This window comes from Anomaloglossus baeobatrachus (assembly GCF_048569485.1).
Source record: "Anomaloglossus baeobatrachus isolate aAnoBae1 chromosome 5 unlocalized genomic scaffold, aAnoBae1.hap1 SUPER_5_unloc_5, whole genome shotgun sequence".
In the NCBI taxonomy this organism is placed as follows: Eukaryota; Metazoa; Chordata; class Amphibia; order Anura; family Aromobatidae; genus Anomaloglossus; species Anomaloglossus baeobatrachus.
This window is the reverse complement of record NW_027441809.1, coordinates 226,543-246,264: the sequence shown is the minus strand read 5'-3', so window position 1 is coordinate 246,264 and position 19,722 is coordinate 226,543. Positions and strand designations below refer to the sequence as shown.

Here is a 19,722-nt window from a genome sequence, read left to right as displayed (position 1 = left end):
ATGGACGGGTCCCACAGACGTCTGCGGTGTTTCTCCTCCCGGCAGGTTGATGGTGACTGCCTTTCCCTGCACCTGGGTCGTGTGTACGGTTCCAATGGGTTCCCACCGGTAACCCGCTCTCCAGCTTAGATATGTGCTGAAGGAGCCCCTTTTGCCCGCAGGCTCTGGCCCTGGGAACTTTAGCCTTGGCGGTGACTGTGTTTCCCTCTCTCGGTTGGACTGTTGCCTTCTGTCGGGACTTGGCTGCTGGGAAACCCAGGAGGTTCCCTTCGCTAACGGATTTGACAAATTGCACGGCGACTCCTAGCCTTGTCGGGGTCCGAAAGCCCCTGCCGGATGGTGCTGGCTTCTCTTTGTGCACCGGTCTGGTACCGCCGGGCCACCGCCCGTCCACGATCCTTACGGCTAGCTCCAATAGGCCACTCCTGCAGACGGTCACCACCGTCTGCCAACCTTGCTGATCCGTCCGGGCCACACACCCGGACCAACTTCAGGCTCCTCAACTGCCACTTCACTCCTCTCCCTTTCACTTCCAAACTCTATCTGCCTGCTTTTCCCGCCTCCAGGACTGTGAACTCCTCGGTGGGCGGGACCAACCGCCTGGCCCACCCCCTGGTGTGGACATCAGCCCCTGGAGGAAGGCAACAAGGGTTTTTGTCTGACTTTGGTGTGCCTGACCGGGAGTGTGGGGTGTGTTGGTGTAGTGCTTGTGACGTCCTGGCTTGCCCAGGGCGCCACATTCCCCCTTAGTAAAAATGCAGACCGTCCGCGGGCTGCCCGTCCATCACCGGTTTTATTTTCACAACTGAAAAAGATAAACGGTAAAACATATAAAAACATTTTTCAATCTTCCCACATCGGGAGGCACATACTTAAACGTTGCTAACGGTAACGGCTTCTGCTCTCTCCCACCCAAGCAACCTGGCCCTGATGCTGCCCCTAAGCAAATGGGCAGCACCCCTTGACCCCAGTCCAGCACAAGTTATCCGAGCGGGTTCTGTCCTTCTCAGGGGACCCACGTCCATGGGGAACCCCTGAAACCCCCGGAGGATCGCCACCGGTTGCGATAGTGAAGGGCCTGGGCCATCACTTCCCTCCAGGCCCATCCTCCAAATCAGCCTCTCCGGAGGCGGTTACGGTTTAGCCATAAAAACATTTTTATTTACAGACCACAAGTTCATGGTTGCCCTGCCAGTTCTCGGGCTTGTCCGTAGTAGTTCCTACGCATAACTTGCACACAGTCCCCACGGGGACAACAGTTGCCGGCAGCGACCGGTGCTAATCAGGGTTTAAATCAGGTAACATCTCGGTAATCATTCACTTATCATTTTCAAAACTTTTAAACGGTACTTTGGTGGTCCCAACGGGGACAACTTTTAGGCGGAGGACCGCCGACTTCACTGCTCGCTTTCATCATCCTCAGCCGGCCCCAGGTGGAGGAACACAGGAATGAGTCCCTCCAGCGCATAGCAGGCACGACGGGGAAGGGCCGCACGGTACCCATTATTTCAGCTCCGGGGGATGTAAGTGGCCTCCATGTCACACAGGGCAACGACCCCTTCGTCTTCCTCGGAAACAGGCTCTGTGTCCGGTCTGGAGTCGCTATCATCCGTTCTTGTGCCAGGCGGGTCGCCGCCAGCTGCCGCAGCCTCTGGGCTCGCCACTCTCTCAGCCACTGCCACGAAGGGGTGCACGCCAGACGGACCAGGCGCAGCACAGTGCACGGGCAAGGAAGACGGAGGCGGCATGGGGGCCAGGGGTAGACCGGGTCCCTCAGCCGCAACGGCCGGTCCCTCGGGGACACAGGGGCGTGGGTCACTCACCAGCTCCTCCATCATTGCTTCGATTCCATACACCCGGGCGACTGCAGCTACCCCTTCCACCTCCGCGGTCCACTGTTCCATCAGTATGCATATCTGACTTTGGTAGTGTCGGCAGATCCCTGCCGTTCGGGCCCTCAGCCATGCCGCTGTTCCATGCACCGGCTCGGTAGCCTCCGCATAGCTAGGTGGGGCAGACATCCTTTGCAGGGCTCAGCAGATCGCGGGGTCCCGGCGTCCTTGCTCGTATAGCCGCGAGCTACATGCGGCCAGACGCCCTCAGTCCCCCTTAGTCTTTTTCCGGCTCCTCCTCTACAGGGGTGGGGTTTCGGCTTTTGCGCCTCCACTGCTAGAGATGGCAGAGCCAAGATGGCTTCTCAAATTTTTCGGCCGCACACCTCCGGCGGTCACAAGGCACACCTCTACCAGATGGCAGAGCGGTAAGATCCTGTTTGTGACGCCAAGTTGTCGCGGGCGGAGGAGGGGACGCTGCGCTCTCCCACTGCTCGGGTCCGGCTGCTGCTGCGGCTGCTGCTCGGTGGTGGCTCGAGCGGTGGGCCGGATCCCGGGGACTCAAGCGGCGTTCCTCACCCGTGAGTGAAAAGGGGGATTTGATTGTGGGGATTTGATATTGTCCGTGACGCCACCCACGGTTGTGGTGCGATTGGTGACACCACCGCTGCTCTGGACGGGGATCCCGGGAGCGATGACAGGGAGCAGCTTTAATGTTTGTTCTCCCCTCCGTGGGTAGAGAGGTTGGTTGTCCCGGGGCCCGGTGAGGGGGTAGGGATGGATTGCAGGCGGGCTACGGGGCCTGGTGAGGTGCAGGGTCGCGGGGGCAGCGCTGTGCCGCACGGCACGGTGGTACTCACTCAGCCAATGATGAACACAGAGTCTCCGGTAAAACAAACGGCTGGATGGACGGGTCCCACAGACGTCTGCGGTGTTTCTCCTCCCGGCAGGTTGATGGTGACTGCCTTTCCCTGCACCTGGGTCGTGTGTACGGTTCCAATGGGTTCCCACCGGTAACCCGCTCTCCAGCTTAGATATGTGCTGAAGGAGCCCCTTTTGCCCGCAGGCTCTGGCCCTGGGAACTTTAGCCTTGGCGGTGACTGTGTTTCCCTCTCTCGGTTGGACTGTTGCCTTCTGTCGGGACTTGGCTGCTGGGAAACCCAGGAGGTTCCCTTCGCTAACGGATTTGACAAATTGCACGGCGACTCCTAGCCTTGTCGGGGTCCGTAAGCCCCTGCCGGATGGTGCTGGCTTCTCTTTGTGTACCGGTCTGGTACCGCCGGGCCACCGCCCGTCCACGGTCCTTACGGCTAGCTCCAATAGGCCACTCCTGCAGACGGTCACCACCGTCTGCCAACCTTGCTGAGTCGTCCGGGCCACACACCCGGACCAACTTCAGGCTCCTCAACTGCCACTTCACTCCTCTCCCTTTCACTTCCAAACTCTATCTGCCTTTGTAGATGTCAGTGATGAGCGCTCAAACAGCCAGGTCCCAGAAGAAAGGTTCCCCCCAACCCACCAACACGTGTTTCGCTGTCAGGGCGCAAGTGCACCCCGTTAGCTTCATCAGGGAGGGAGAATCGCGATCACTGACACCTACAAAAACTGCACTTTATTGGTGGGTATTCATATTTGAATGGTGGCTATTATTCCCTGTATCTTAGGCTACTTATGCATTTATCACTTTAGAGAGGTATTTTACTGCCTATTTCCTAATTGAAATACTTTGGATGTGATCTGTCACTTTAATTAGTATCTTGCCTGCAGTTTTCATAGTACTTTTTTGATATTTACCCATCCTTTATCAGTATAGCCTTGCGAATCATGCATTTTATATGCCCACACCCAGCTCCCATTTTTGTATGTTTTTAATCACTTAATGTTTTATATATTCTCACCTGAACCCCCTTTGTTCCCCCTCTTTTGAAAATAAAATATTCTGCACAATTAATTCCCTCTCCTCCTTTTTTTGTATGTTTATATGGAATTTGTGCTTGCGGCGTGTGACCCAATGGTGGCACTCTGACCGCAGTTATGACTATAAAGGTATTATGGAGCTTTGTTAATTTAATCCTGAGAAATATTGTAGCGCCCCGCAGGTTGAGAAGTTCCACGGGTATGACATGCCCACGGGTTCTTGGGGATTACTCGTCACTGGGCCGGTGTCGGTTTGGGTTGTCACAGCGGCCGGGCCCCGTTCCGAGACCCCGGAGGTGTCAATAATAGTGGGGATGGTGTGTGGAGTTTGTATTCGTGACGCCACCTGTGGTATACGGCCAAGTATTAGCCGCCGCTGCAGGAGGTCTTCTTTGGGGCGGATGATCATGTAGCTCGGATGGTACAGCTCTCCACAGGCAGAGCTCAGGCCCTAGGGAGGATGTTGGGAGTAGTAGTCGCCTAATAATAATAATAATAATTAATAATAATATTTATTCATTTATATAGCGCTATTAATTCCACAGCGCTTTACATACATTGGAAAGACTGTCCCCATTGGGGCTCACAATCTATATTCCCTATCTGTATGTTTTTGGAGTGTGGGAGGAAACTGGAGAACCCGGAGGAAACCCACGCAAACACGGGGAGAACATACAAACTCCTTGCAGATGTTGTCCTTAGTGGGACTAGAACCCAGGACCCCAATGCTGCAAGGCTGCAGCCTATGGCGCAGGGGCGCGATGATGGAAGTGCCAGCAGTGATGGAACAACACAGAGGTTGAAGTCAAAGTTCTTTACTCACTGAGATTGCACCGCCTTTGGAGCGCCGTGCTGTGCTGGTATGGGCTCCAGCCGATCCAGGATAGTTCGGAGGTCAAGGCTGGTGTTTCCTTCTGTGTGTCCTTTTTAGTGGTCTTCCCTCCACCCCAGCTTCTGGGCCATGGAACGGATCACAGGTGGTTCCTGCACTCCTGGCGAACCCTGGGATTCCCCTTCTTCCTAAGAACCTGGGTTGTGCCTCCCGCTCCGGACCATGGGCCCCTTTCTATTCTGTCATTTTTTCCTGACGTCTCTACCTGATGCCTTCTCGACCCCCTTACTGGGTGCCGACCTGCAGCTAAGGCTGCTTTCACACATCCGGCTGTAGCAGTGCGGCACAATCCGGCGCTCTGCTGAAAAAACGAAACCGTTTTTTTTTGCCGCCGGTTTCGTTTTTTCCAGCATTGACTTGCATTGGCACCACATTGTGCTGCATGGGCTTGCGTTCCGTCCGGTTTTTGCCGCATGCGGTAGATTTAGCCGATGCGGCAGCCGGATGGAACGTTTCCTGGCACGTTTTTTGCTCCGGCAAAAAAAACGCATTGCTCTGCATCCGGCCGATGCGGCGCTTTTCCCAATGCATCCCTATGGATGCCGGATGCGGCGCGATGCGGCAAAAACCGCATCCGGCCGCCGCATGCGGTTTTTGCCACTGCGCATGCTCAGTAGCATGCCGCAAGCGGCAAAAACCGGACGGGCCGCATGTAAAAAACTTATGCAAAGGATGCGGTGTTTTCACCGCATCCGTTGCATAGGTTTCACAGCCAGATTGAGCCGCACGGCTCAAACCGGATGTGTGACAGCAGCCTAACTGAATTCTGTGTGAGATAGCTCATAACTTCCCCTAAAGGTGCCCCGCCTCCTGGGTTGCTGAACTAGTGGGCAGGAGGTCCCATACCTCATGATGGCCACCCCTGGCACCTACCCTTGCCCAATGCCAGTGAAAGAGCTCCCGTGTTATGTGTTGCATGTGTTATGGTGGTTTACCGGTGATGACCTCCTCTGTATCCAAGATGATTACTGCACCCTAGATGAGGTGCAGTACCCTGTGGTGCCTGAAGCTGCAGGGGCGCCACAGGTACAGTGAACTCTGTGTTGCAAGCAGGCTGATATTGATGCTTTGCAAAAAACTGTTTATTCTGTAAGTCAATCCAACATAAGAGGAAATCCTTTTGCTCTTCCTCTGGTTCGGAAGATTTTCTGATAAAGGGCCGTATCAGATGCCAGTCTTATTTTATTGTATACCTGATAGAATGCGAGTGTAATTACAGTATGTGGGCAGGACCTCTCAAAGACTCCATGCGAGTGTAATAAACAGTATGTGGGCAGGAACTCTCAGACACTCTGCAACAGACTTCATTCCCACAGGCAGAATATTAAAACTGTTTTTTACTACACAGACTCTCTAGGCATTGTAGAGTAGTGCATAATAAAAAATATGGCTTTAAGGGTGACCCCAGCAAACAGATCCCTCCTAATACCCCTAATAGATTGGAGGTAGTAAATAAAAAAGAAACATTCTGGATATACAAATTAAAAACTTTGAAGCCTATAGGTTTAAATGAGGTGACAGATCTGTTTTATAAATATAATTTCATCAATATATTTTTATTCAATTTAATAGATCTCTTGGTTTTATATTATTTATTTATATTATATTAATTTTATATTATTTTAATTCAGATCTCGACTTTTAAATACCGTATGATTCATTTTAATAATGTTTATATTTATACATTTATATAACTATAAATTGTATATGAGTGATGTTAATGATTCATGTTTCTAATTGAGGGAAGGGGTGCGTGATTATGGGGTCCTGTGTGTGGTTATTCCGGTACTGTCCTTCGCACTAGTCATGCAGGAGGGCTTCTCGTTTGAAGCTTGGGAACTTTCCGTGATCTGCGCAGACGCTGTGAGGTAATTCCCACGGTCTGAAGTCTTTTAACCCCCACGCATGCGCAGTGTGGCTCCCACGGACCTGAACTCCTGTTACCCCTATTACCCCTGATTATACCATCTTTAGGGTTGATTTTTTCAAAGCTATTAGGAAAATTCACCTTTATAAGCATTTTAAATTTCAATCCTCAGTCACCGATCTCGTCCCGGAGGTTCTTCTACCCGCGGGGCTTGACCGGCCGACTTTTGATTGTACTGAGGCTTTTGGAGCTGACACGATCAATGACGCCAGGGTCCTTTTAAGTTTGACAGAACAAGATTCCGACCAAATGGGCGATGTCCATCCTACTCCCTCTCTTCCCTTTTCTAAAGGGATTAGGTCTAATTTTTGTCCTCCGTCCTCACAGGGCAATTTGGTCGATCTCTTTCAGGACGAAGTGCGTTAATTCACCCAGAACTGGCACATAACCTGAGCCGAGGTGAATGGAAAGCCGTCCAGATTATGCAGGGATGGGAGGACACCATCTTTCGTGAGGCCGATAAGGGGGGCAATGTTGTTCTCCTTACTCGGTTTTACTACATAGAAGAGGCACGTCGACAACTATCGGACACCTCCACATATACCCCTCTTTTGTTTGATCCCACCACAGGTTACAAAAAGCAGTTGCAGCGGTTATTGGAAAAATACTTATGCCTGCTTTACACCAGACGATCTATCGTGCGATAGATCGTCGGGGTCACGGTTTTTGTGACGCACATCCGGCATCGCTTGTGACATTGGCCTGTGTGACACCTCCTAGCGAGGCAGTATCGCTCACAAATCGTGAGTCGTGTCCTGGTTGCTAGGTTTCATAAAATCGTTTATTTTACTTTGCTCTGGTTGTTCAACGTTCCCGTGGCAGCACACGTCTCTCCGTGTGACACCACGGGAACGATGAACAGCATCTTACCTGCGTCCCGCGGCTCCCGCCGGTTATGTGGAAGGAAGGAGGTGGGCGGGATGTTTACGTCGCTGTGACGCCAAACGTTCCTCCCACTCCAGGAAGTGGATGTTTGCCGCCCTCAGCGACGTCACACGGGAGGTAAGTACGTGTGACGGGGGGTTAACGACTTTGAGCGCCACGGGCAATCAATTGCCCATGACGCACAAAACGACGGGGGCGGGTACGATCGATCGTGAAATTGCACGATCGGTCGTCCCGTGTAAAGCAGGCATTACACTTGGGCTTTTTGACTCCTAGATTGGCGGAAAGGCTGCTTCCCACATTCCCTACCAAACCCCATTGGTACTTCATTCCCAAGGTACATAAAAACAAGGAAAAACATCCTGGCCATCCCATAGTGGAAGGCATAGGCTCCTTAACGGAGCCTTTGTCGCACTCTGTGGACTGGCTTATACATCCAGGATTGGTTAATATACCATCTTATGTTAAGGATACTGGGGATTTTATTTCTATGTTAAAAGGATTTACCTGGCAGGAGGGTTTTTCACTTGCTTCCATCGATGTGGAGAGTTTGTACACTCGCATCCCACAGACCTTGGCAGTGGAGGCCGTGGTTAAAGTTCTAAAAAAATGTGGAAAAAGCATAACATTCTGCAAATTTGTGGAGGAAGCTTTGGGCTTTATACTCAGCAAAAACGCCTTTACTTTCTTGGATAAATGGTTTTTGCAATGCGGGGGGCACTGCGATGGGTACGCCCGTCGCATGTGCCCTCGCCAACCCATTTTTGGGAGTATTTTGAAAGCCAATATGTTTTTGCCGTTTCCAGTCCCTTTCTCTGCCATATTAAATATTACCTGCGTTACGTGGACGGCATATTCATTGTGTGGGATGGTTCATCCACACAATTTGCTGATTTTGTAGCTCACTTAAATGGGACCAACGCAATGAATATGTCGTTCACGTATGATTTGGGTGATCAGTCCCTGAATTTTTTGGATGTAACAGTTTCTATTGTAGAGGGGGTAATTCAAACCAAGGTGTTCCGAAAACCTACAGCTTCAAATACTATCTTCCATTTCGACAGTGCCCATCCCAACCATACTAAAAACGCATTGCCGTACAGCCAGTTTCTTCGGTTGTGGCTTATTAAATGATGCGGTTTTTTTGCAGCAATCGGCTGACCTAAAGTTGAGGTTAAAAAAGTGAGGATATCCGGATAGGATAGTAGAGACCGCCTTTGATAAGTGTGTTGTGAATTATGCTCATGAAAGGGACCGTGGCTACATTGACCGTTCAGACAGGAAAACACAACCCCGTAGGTTTATTTTTAATTTTAAGTTTGGCCCCCTAGATTCAGTAATAAAAACTGCCCTGTATAAGAATTGGCACATATTAGAACAGGACTGTGATCTAAGAGAAATGACTGCTGCAAAACCTCTGGTTACCTACCGCAGGTGCAATAATCTTAAAGATATTCTGGTTAAAAACAGGATAACCAGCCTGCCACATGGCTGGAATAAAGCACTCCAGTCGGTAACTGTAAGTGCGGCCAGTGTAGGTTCTGTCACTTACATTATACGGGCAATCCGATAAAAATCGGTTCTAAGTAGTTGCGGTCATTTCTACATCGGTAAAACTATCAGACCAATGTATGTAAGGTTCAAGGAACATTTTAACTCTGTAACATCCGGAAAGGGTTCCGCTCGGCTTATTGAGCATGTCTGTAGTGTACATAACAGTGACCCCAATAGTCTGAGATTTGCAGGGATGGAGAGGGTATTCCTCCCCCCTCAAGGGGGTGATTTACACAGGCTCTTACTATAGACTGATGCTAGGCTCATTATAAAGTGTGAATCCCAGGGGAGCCTTGGTCTGAATGACAGGAATCACCTCTCAGTTTTTCTATGAAAGTATATTGTACATCTCTAGATGTCCTTATGTATTGTTTGTATTTGTGCATTGATTGTAATTGTAACATATTGTATTTTATTGCTTGACATAATATGTATGTATGTCAATTTTTTGCACTATTTGTTCACTGCACTCCTCACCTGTTTTTAATGGCAGTGACATAGACCTGATACAGCCCTCTCATAAGGCGCCGGTCTGTGCCTGTCCACATGGACCCGAGGAAGCGTATTCATATGCGAAACGGCCGTCGTCCGTGAGGGGGCTCGATTTCTGCTCTACTCCTGCCTTTTTATGCACCGTACTAAATAAATGTTCTAGCTGGATTCCGGTGAGTGCCGTCTGTTTATTTCTCTGGACTTCTTCGTTGAGCACATACTTGCTGCGGACAGGCACCGTGGTACCAGCCACGTGGAGATCCCTGTCCAGATCCTGGATTGGTCCTAACAGATGTGTACGGGGGGTGGTGCGGCAAATAACTCTCTTTTGGATTTACCTGTTACCCCTCACGCCTGCGCACTCATGCTTTGCTCTGGCACTCGCTTTCTGAACCTTCACAGCTAGAATCACTATACTAAAGGGGGCTTTACACGCAGCGACATCGCTAGCGATGTCGCTCGTGAAAGCACCCGCCTCCGTCGTTTGTGCGTCACGGGCAAATCGCTGCCCATGGAGCACAATATCGCTAACAACAGTCACACGTACTTACCATCCTAGCGATGTCGCTGTGGGCGGCAAACAACCTCATTGTTAAGGGGGAGGTTCGTGCGCCGTCACACAGCAACCGACCAATAGAAGTGGAAGGGCGGAGAACAGCCGCATTAACGACATGCTCACCTCATTGCCGGAGGACGCAGGTAAGCTGTTGTTCGTCGTTCCCGGGGTGTCACACGTAGCGATGTGTGCTGCCTCAGGAATGACGAACAACCTACGTCCACAACCACCAACGAGATTTTGAAAATGAACGACATGTCAACGATCAACGATAAGGTGAGTATTTTTGATCGTTGACACTCGCTCGGAGCTGTTACACGCAACGACGTCGCTAACGACGCCGGATGTGCGTCACGAATTCCGTGACCCCGACGACATATCGTTAGATATGATGTTGCGTATAACGGGGTCTTTAGAAATATAAATTTATGGTAATAATCAACACTCCCCACCAATAACTATGATTCTTTAATGCTATTAAAATTAATTATTTTAACATTGCTTTTTGTTTTTAAAACTGAAGAAATGTTCATTAATTACCGTATTTTCCGCTTTATAAGACGCACTTCTGTTCCCCCAAATTTTGGGGGAAAGTAGGGGGTGCGTCTTATAAGCCGAATATACGGGGATACGGGGGGGGGGTGTATATATATATATATATATATATATATATACATATGTACACTGCAGGGTCCAGGGGAGGTGGGGGCAGCAGCTCTGGAGCGCAGGTGAACGCTGCGGCGGCAGCGTTTGATCTCCTGCTCCCGCTCATATAATATGCACAGCCGCTGTCCATCTCCGGTGGTGCTGAAATCGCACCGCAGTGATGGGCTGGGGAGCGGTGCATATTATATGTCTCTGCGTCCCCCTGTGATGGCACATGCCCCCCCCTGTGTTAGATTTGGCCCCCAGGCTGCTGCTCATTCTAAAATAAAAAAGCTTTACTTACCCCCTGCAGCGTTTCTCCCCGTGTCCCTGCTTCCACTGTGACCAGGCAGAGATCTCAGCCTGCTGTGCCGATCACATGACCGCACTGAGAACCAGGAAGTAAGGAAGAGAAGCACGGAGGGAGACAGGAGGGGGATAAACGCTGGAGGAGGTAAGAAAAGTGTTTTATTTTACTATGGGCAGCAGCCTGGGGGCGATATCTAACACAGGGGAACGTGTGCGATCTATAGGGGCCATGGGCAGCACTATGGGGGCGATATCTAACACAGGGGAACTTGTGCGATCTATAGGGGCCATGGGCAGCACTATGGGGGCGATATCTAACACAGGGGGACTTGTGCGATCTATAGGGGCCATGGGCAGCACTATGGGGGCGATATCTAACACAGGGGGACTTGTGCGATCTATATAGGGGCCATGGGCAGCACTATGGGGGCGATATCTAACACAGGGGGACTTGTGCGATCTATAGGGGACCATAGGCAGCACTATGGGGGCGATATCTAACACAGGGGGACTTGTGCGATCTATATAGGGGCCATGGGCAGCACTATGGGGGCGATATCTAACACAGGGGGACTTGTGCGATCTATATAGGGGCCATGGGCAGAACTATGGGGGCGATATCTAACACAGGGGGACTTGTGCGATCTATAGGGGCCATGGGCAGCACTATGGGGGCGATATCTAACACAGGGGGACTTGTGCGATCTATAGGGGCCATGGGCAGCACAATGGGGGAGATATCTAACACAGGGGGACTTGTGCGATCTATAGGGGCCATGGGCAGCACTATGGGGGCGATATCTAACACAGGGGGACTTGTGCGATCTATAGGGGCCATGGGCAGCACTATGTGGGCGATATCTAACACAGGGGGACTTGTGCGATCTATAGGGGCCATGGGCAGCACTATGGGGGCGATATCTAACACAGGGGGACTTGTGTGATCTATATAGGGGCCATGGGCAGCACTATGGGGGCGATATCTAACACAGGGGGACTTGTGCGATCTATAGGGGACCATAGGCAGCGCTATGGGGGCGATATCTAACACAGGGGGACTTGTGCGATCTATATAGGGGCCATGGGCAGCACTATGGGGGCGATATCTAACACAGGGGGACTTGTGTGATCTATATAGGGGCCATGGGCAGCACTATGGGGGCGATATCTAACACAGGGGGACTTGTGCGATCTATAGGGGCCATGGGCAGGACTATGGGGGCGATATCTAACACAGGGGGACTTGTGCGATCTATAGGGGCCATGGGCAGCACTATGGGGGCGATATCTAACACAGGGGGACTTGTGCGATCTATATAGGGGCCATGGGCAGCACTATGGGGGCGATATCTAACACAGGGGGACTTGTGCGATCTATAGGGGCCATGGGCAGCACAATGGGGGAGATATCTAACACAGGGGGACTTGTGCGATCTATAGGGGCCATGGGCAGCACTATGGGGGCGATATCTAACACAGGGGGACTTGTGCGATCTATAGGGGCCATGGGCAGCACTATGGGGGCGATATCTAACACAGGGGGACTTGTGCGATCTATAGGGGCCATGGGCAGCACTATGGGGGCGATATCTAACACAGGGGGACTTGTGTGATCTATATAGGGGCCATGGGCAGCACTATGGGGGCGATATCTAACACAGGGGGACTTGTGCGATCTATAGGGGACCATAGGCAGCACTATGGGGGCGATATCTAACACAGGGGGACTTGTGCGATCTATATAGGGGCCATGGGCAGCACTATGGGGGCGATATCTAACACAGGGGGATTTGTGCGATCTATAGGGGCCATGGGCAGCACTATGGGGGCGATATCTAACACAGGGGGATTTGTGCGATCTATAGGGGCCATGGGCAGCACTATGGGGGCGATATCTAACACAGGGGGACTTGTGCGATCTATAGGGGCCATGGGCAGCACTATGGGGGCGATATCTAACACAGGGGGACTTGTGCGATCTATATAGGGGCCATGGGCAGCACTATGGGGGCGATATCTAACACAGGGGGACTTGTGCGATCTATAGGGGACCATAGGCAGCACTATGGGGGCGATATCTAACACAGGGGGACTTGTGCGATCTATATAGGGGCCATGGGCAGAACTATGGGGGCGATATCTAACACAGGGGGACTTGTGCGATCTATAGGGGCCATGGGCAGCACTATGGGGGCGATATCTAACACAGGGGGACTTGTGCGATCTATAGGGGCCATGGGCAGCACAATGGGGGAGATATCTAACACAGGGGGACTTGTGCGATCTATAGGGGCCATGGGCAGCACTATGGGGGCAATATCTAACACAGGGGGACTTGTGCGATCTATAGGGGCCATGGGCAGCACTATGGGGGCGATATCTAACACAGGGGGACTTGTGTGATCTATATAGGGGCCATGGGCAGCACTATGGGGGCGATATCTAACACAGGGGGACTTGTGCGATCTATAGGGGACCATAGGCAGCGCTATGGGGGCGATAAATAACACAGGGGGACTTGTGCGATCTATATAGGGGCCATGGGCAGCACTATGGGGGCGATATCTAACACAGGGGGACTTGTGCGATCTATATAGGGGCCATGGGCAGCACTATGGGGGCGATATCTAACACAGGGGGACTTGTGCGATCTATAGGGGCCATGGGCAGCACTATGGGGGCGATATCTAACACAGGGGGACTTGTGCGATCTATAGGGGCCATGGGCAGCACTATGGGGGCGATATCTAACACAGGGGGATTTGTGCGATCTATAGGGGCCATGGGCAGCACTATGGGGGCGATATCTAACACAGGGGGACTTGTGCGATCTATATAGGGGCCATGGGCAGCACTATGGGGGCGATATCTAACACATGGGGACTTGTGCGATCTATATAGGGGCCATGGGCAGCACTATGGCGGCGATATCTAACACAGGGGGATTTGTGCGATCTATAGGGGCCATGGGCAGCACTATGGGGGCGATATCTAACACAGGGGGATTTGTGCGATCTATAGGGGCCATGGGCAGCACTATGGGGGCGATATCTAACACAGGGGGACTTGTGCGATCTATAGGGGCCATGGGCAGCACTATGGGGGCGATATCTAACACAGGGGGACTTGTGCGATCTATATAGGGGCCATGGGCAGCACTATGGGGGCGATATCTAACACAGGGGGACTTGTGCGATCTATAGGGGACCATAGGCAGCACTATGGGGGCGATATCTAACACAGGGGGACTTGTGCGATCTATATAGGGGCCATGGGCAGAACTATGGGGGCGATATCTAACACAGGGGGACTTGTGCGATCTATAGGGGCCATGGGCAGCACTATGGGGGCGATATCTAACACAGGGGGACTTGTGCGATCTATAGGGGCCATGGGCAGCACAATGGGGGAGATATCTAACACAGGGGGACTTGTGCGATCTATAGGGGCCATGGGCAGCACTATGGGGGCGATATCTAACACAGGGGGACTTGTGCGATCTATAGGGGCCATGGGCAGCACTATGGGGGCAATATCTAACACAGGGGGACTTGTGCGATCTATAGGGGCCATGGGCAGCACTATGGGGGCGATATCTAACACAGGGGGACTTGTGTGATCTATATAGGGGCCATGGGCAGCACTATGGGGGCGATATCTAACACAGGGGGACTTGTGCGATCTATAGGGGACCATAGGCAGCGCTATGGGGGCGATATCTAACACAGGGGGACTTGTGCGATCTATATAGGGGCCATGGGCAGCACTATGGGGGCGATATCTAACACAGGGGGACTTGTGCGATCTATATAGGGGCCATGGGCAGCACTATGGGGGCGATATCTAACACAGGGGGACTTGTGCGATCTATAGGGGCCATGGGCAGCACTATGGGGGCGATATCTAACACAGGGGGACTTGTGCGATCTATAGGGGCCATGGGCAGCACTATGGGGGCGATATCTAACACAGGGGGATTTGTGCGATCTATAGGGGCCATGGGCAGCACTATGGGGGCGATATCTAACACAGGGGGACTTGTGCGATCTATATAGGGGCCATGGGCAGCACTATGGGGGCGATATCTAACACATGGGGACTTGTGCGATCTATATAGGGGCCATGGGCAGCACTATGGGGGCGATATCTAACACAGGGGGACTTGTGCGATCTATAGGGGCCATGGGCAGCACTATGGGGGCGATATCTAACACAGGGGGACTTGTGCTATCTATATAGGGGCCTTGGGCAGCACTATGGGGGCGATATCTAACACAGGGGGACTTGTGCGATCTATAGGGGCCATGGGCAGCATGGGGGCGCTATCTAACACAGGGGAACGTGTGCAATTCATAGGGGACCATAGGCAGCACAGAGGAACGTGTGCCATCACAAGGGGGCTATAGTCAATATAAGGGGGCCATATCCAGATTAAGGGGGCTAATTTTAGGATGGGGGGCTATGACGGACATATACCCTATATGATTTGTTAGAGGGACACTGGCATTATAAGATGGACCCCATTTAACATTAAAAAAAAAATTCTCTTTTCCTTCACCAAATTTGGGGGTGCGTCTTATAATCAGGTGCGTCTTTTAAAGCGAAAAATACGGTACATTCCTCCATGGATTTTCCTTCATTGGTTCCTGAGCGGCTTCATCTGTATTTGCACTTTAAAACCCGCAGGCGGACCGCCACCTCCATGGCTTCTAACTGGGTCTGTTTAGGGCCCTTATACAAGAAAATGTTTAATTTTCACACATATTGCTTTATTTGCTTATATGAACTCCTTCTAGTACGTTACCCTCATATGTAGGATTGCCGCACGCGGTCTCTGCATACACACTGTATATTATGTCTGCACTACTATATGAAACCTCCCAACACTTCTTACCCATAAGGACTTTCCTGCTCGTGGTCTCTGAACATTCGCACTGGATATCAATTTTTGCACAACCCGTCACTATACACACGCAATTTTTTATTTTTCTTCAGTTTTCTCCTTTTTCATTTTAATAAATAATACACGATTGTGAGATTCCACTTTTAAATTATTTTTATATATTTTTTTCTATTTCTGTAATATCATCATCAATTTCGTTTTTCAGCACAACCTCTCTCCCATTTTTTAACTCAATAAATACCATGACCTTTCTTCTCTTCCCATTGTTTATCCTGATCCCCTATATAGGGCTGTGGATAGAGCCTCCAGCCGGTGTATTACTACAATCCCCAGTAAATCCCACAGTTCTAGACTCTCAGCGTTCTGTTATATTTCCAAGAAATATTTTTGCATTATTCATTTTCTCTTTTTGCTTTTTGTTTTGTAATTTCTATATTGTTGAGATATTTGTTACAATTCCAGGACTTTTAAAGTCGTCTTTTAATACATTATGCTTTAAATCTTGTTGCCGTTATTTCATAACTCGGTTGTCCCTCCAGTATTTGAAATACAGCGGGCGGTCCTCTGACGTATCTGTATGTATATATATATATATATATATATATATATATATATATATATATATATAGGTTCTTTCCTCTGTAGTAGACTGTTGATCTTTCCTTGATGTCCTGATGAAGGAGACAGAGTTCTCTGAAACGCATCAACCTGAATAAAAGCATAAAGAAATAATCAACATCTGATTTTCTGGTGATAGTGCGGCATACACCCGATCTCTCCCACGTTATGACTGAATTCGCTTTCCAGGTCTGCGGCTATCATCATCTTTTATGTACGTTTAGGAGTTGTGACTGGCACAACCCTTATAGGTGAATGAAATTACCTTGGCTTATATCTTACTTTACCTGATAAGACCCTGTTCTGCGCTTCTATCCACAGTATTTCCTATGTACACTGTGATGGTCAGGCAGAGACTGAGTGAGTCGTGTGATGAGCTGTGAATGATCTCAGGTGAGGTCACTGAAGTCACCTGAGGTCAAGTTACCAGCGGTCACAGGTGGAGACCCTCAAGCTGTGTCCGCGACTAACCTGAGTGACGTCACAACTGATCGCTGCTCAATCTCTGCCTGAACCTCACAGCGGACAGTCATGTGCCACGATCGCGTGCTATGACTACATATAGCAGAGCTTGAATCGTCGTGGGACCTCGTGTGGATTATGTTGGACCTGCACGGGTGTTTTGGGGATTAATAAACTGGGAAAAGAAGGTATCCACTACATACATATCATGCACACATGGCTGCGCTACATACACGTTGTGCACCCACGGCTCCACTACATAGACGTCATACACACACGGCTCCACTACATAGACGTCATGCACACATGGCTCTGTTACATACACAGCTCCTCTACGTAGATATCATACACACACAGCACTGTCCCATAAACATCGTACACATGCGGCTCTGCTCCATATACGTCATACACACATTTTCAGCGACTTGTGATCAAGACCGATCAGGTCCAAACAATTTTCTTCTAAAGTCGCTCAACAAATCTTCTCCTCACCTGAACTTATCAATAAATAATTCAATTTAGCAAAGATTGAAATGAGTGTGAAGGAGTCACATACATACGCAACAGGGGTCACATACATACGCAACAGGGGGCACATACATACGCAACAGTGGTTTACTATAACCATCCACTGACACCGCGCCTCATCCAGTGTGTGCACACCAATATAGGACTGCACTGAGGAGCTGATCATGTGACCCCTGACTCCTCCCCTCCATGTGACATCATCACAGGTCCTGTAAGCACAGAGCAGCCATATATCTAGTGTGCGGCTCTGCAGGTGGAGGTAGGTGCAGGGTATTATATATCTAGTGTGCGGCTCTGCAGGTGGAGGTAGGTGCAGGGTATTATATATCTAGTGTGCGGCTCTGCAGGTGGAGGTAGGTGCAGGGTATTATATATCTAGTGTGCGGCTCTGCAGGTGGAGGTAGGTGCAGGGTATTATATATCTAGTGTGCGGCTCTGCAGGTGGAGGTAGGTGCAGGGTATTATATATCTGGTGTGCGGCTCTGCAGGTGGAGGTAGGTGCAGGTTATTATATATCTAGTGTGCGGCTCTGCAGGTGGAGGTAGGTGCAGGGTATTATATATCTAGTGCGCGGCTCTGCAGGTGGAGGTAGGTGCAGGTTATTATATATCTAGTGTGCGGCTCTGCAGGTGGAGGTAGGTGCAGGGTATTATATATCTAGTGTGCGGCTCTGCAGGTGGAGGTAGGTGCAGGGTATTATATATCTAGTGTGCGGCTCTGCAGGTGGAGGTAGGTGCAGGGTATTATATATCTAGTGTGCGGCTCTGCAGGTGGAGGTAGGTGCAGGGTATTATATATCTAGTGTGCGGCTCTGCAGGTGGAGGTAGGTGCAGGGTATTATATATCTAGTGTGCGGCTCTGCAGGTGGAGGTAGGTGCAGGGTATTATATATCTAGTGTGCGGCTCTGCAGGTGGAGGTAGGTGCAGGGTATTATATATCTAGTGTGCGGCTCTGCAGGTGGAGGTAGGTGCAGGGTATTATATATCTAGTGTGCGGCTCTGCAGGTGGAGGTAGGTGCAGGGTATTATATATCTAGTGTGCGGCTCTGCAGGTGGAGGTAGGTGCAGGGTATTATATATCTAGTGTGCGGCTCTGCAGGTGGAGGTAGGTGCAGGGTATTATATATCTAGTGTGCGGCTCTGCAGGTGGAGGTAGGTGCAGGGTATTATATATCTAGTGTGCGGCTCTGCAGGTGGAGGTAGGTGCAGGGTATTATATGTCTAGTGTGCGGCTCTGCAGGTGGAGGTAGGTGCAGGGTATTATATGTCTAGTGTGCGGCTCTGCAGGTGGAGGTAGGTGCAGGGTATTATATGTCTAGTGTGCGGCTCTGCAGGTGGAGGTAGGTGCAGGGTATTATATATCTAGTGTGCGGCTCTGCAGGTGGAGGGAGGTGCAGGGTATTATATATCTAGTGTGCGGCTCTGCAGGTGGAGGTAGGTGCAGGGTATTATATATCTAGTGTGCGGCTCTGCAGGAGGAGGTAGGTGCAGGGTATTATATATCTAGTGTGCGGCTCTGCAGGTGGAGGTAGGTGCAGGTTATTATATATCTAGTGTGCGGCTCTGCAGGTGGAGGTAGGTGCAGGGTATTATATATCTAGTGTGCGGCTCTGCAGGTGGAGGTAGGTGCAGGGTATTATATATCTAGTGTGCGGCTCTGCAGGTGGAGGCAGGTGCAGGGTATTATATATCTAGTGTGCGGCTCTGCAGGTGGAGGTAGGTGCAGGTTATTATATATCTAGTGTGCGGCTCTGCAGGTGGAGGTAGGTGCAGGGTATTATATATCTAGTGTGCGGCTCTGCAGGTGGAGGTGAGTGGAGATTCCCCATTACTGGGGCAGGCGGCATTAACCCCTTCAGCTCTGAGACTTTCTTGGTGTTTTTCTCTTCCTGATTTCTATGAATCGTGAGGTTTTTTGTTCCTTTTCCCCTGATAGATACAGACGCCTCAACTATGAAAGGCCGGAAGTGAGGAAACCCGTCTGCCCTCAGTCCCCAGCCCCTTTCTGCCCTCAGTCCTCGGCCCCTTTCTGCCCTCAGTCCTCGGCCCCTTTCTGCCCTCGGTCCTCGGCTCCTTTCTGCCCTCAGTCCTCGGCCCCTTTCTGCCCTCAGTCCTCGGCCCCTTTCTGCCCTCGGTCCTCGACCCCTTTCTGCCCTCGGTCCTCAGCCCCTTTCTGCCCTCAGTCCTCGGCCCCTTTCTGCC

The 19,722-nt window shown here is 50.7% G+C and overlaps 1 protein-coding gene across 1 annotated transcript in view; it reads right to left on the bottom strand.

Annotated features, from left to right (window-relative positions):
* Positions 1 to 19,722, bottom strand: part of LOC142259266 (uncharacterized) — a 343,907-nt gene that overhangs the window by 108,339 nt on the left and 215,846 nt on the right. The gene's annotated exons all lie outside the window — the stretch shown is intronic.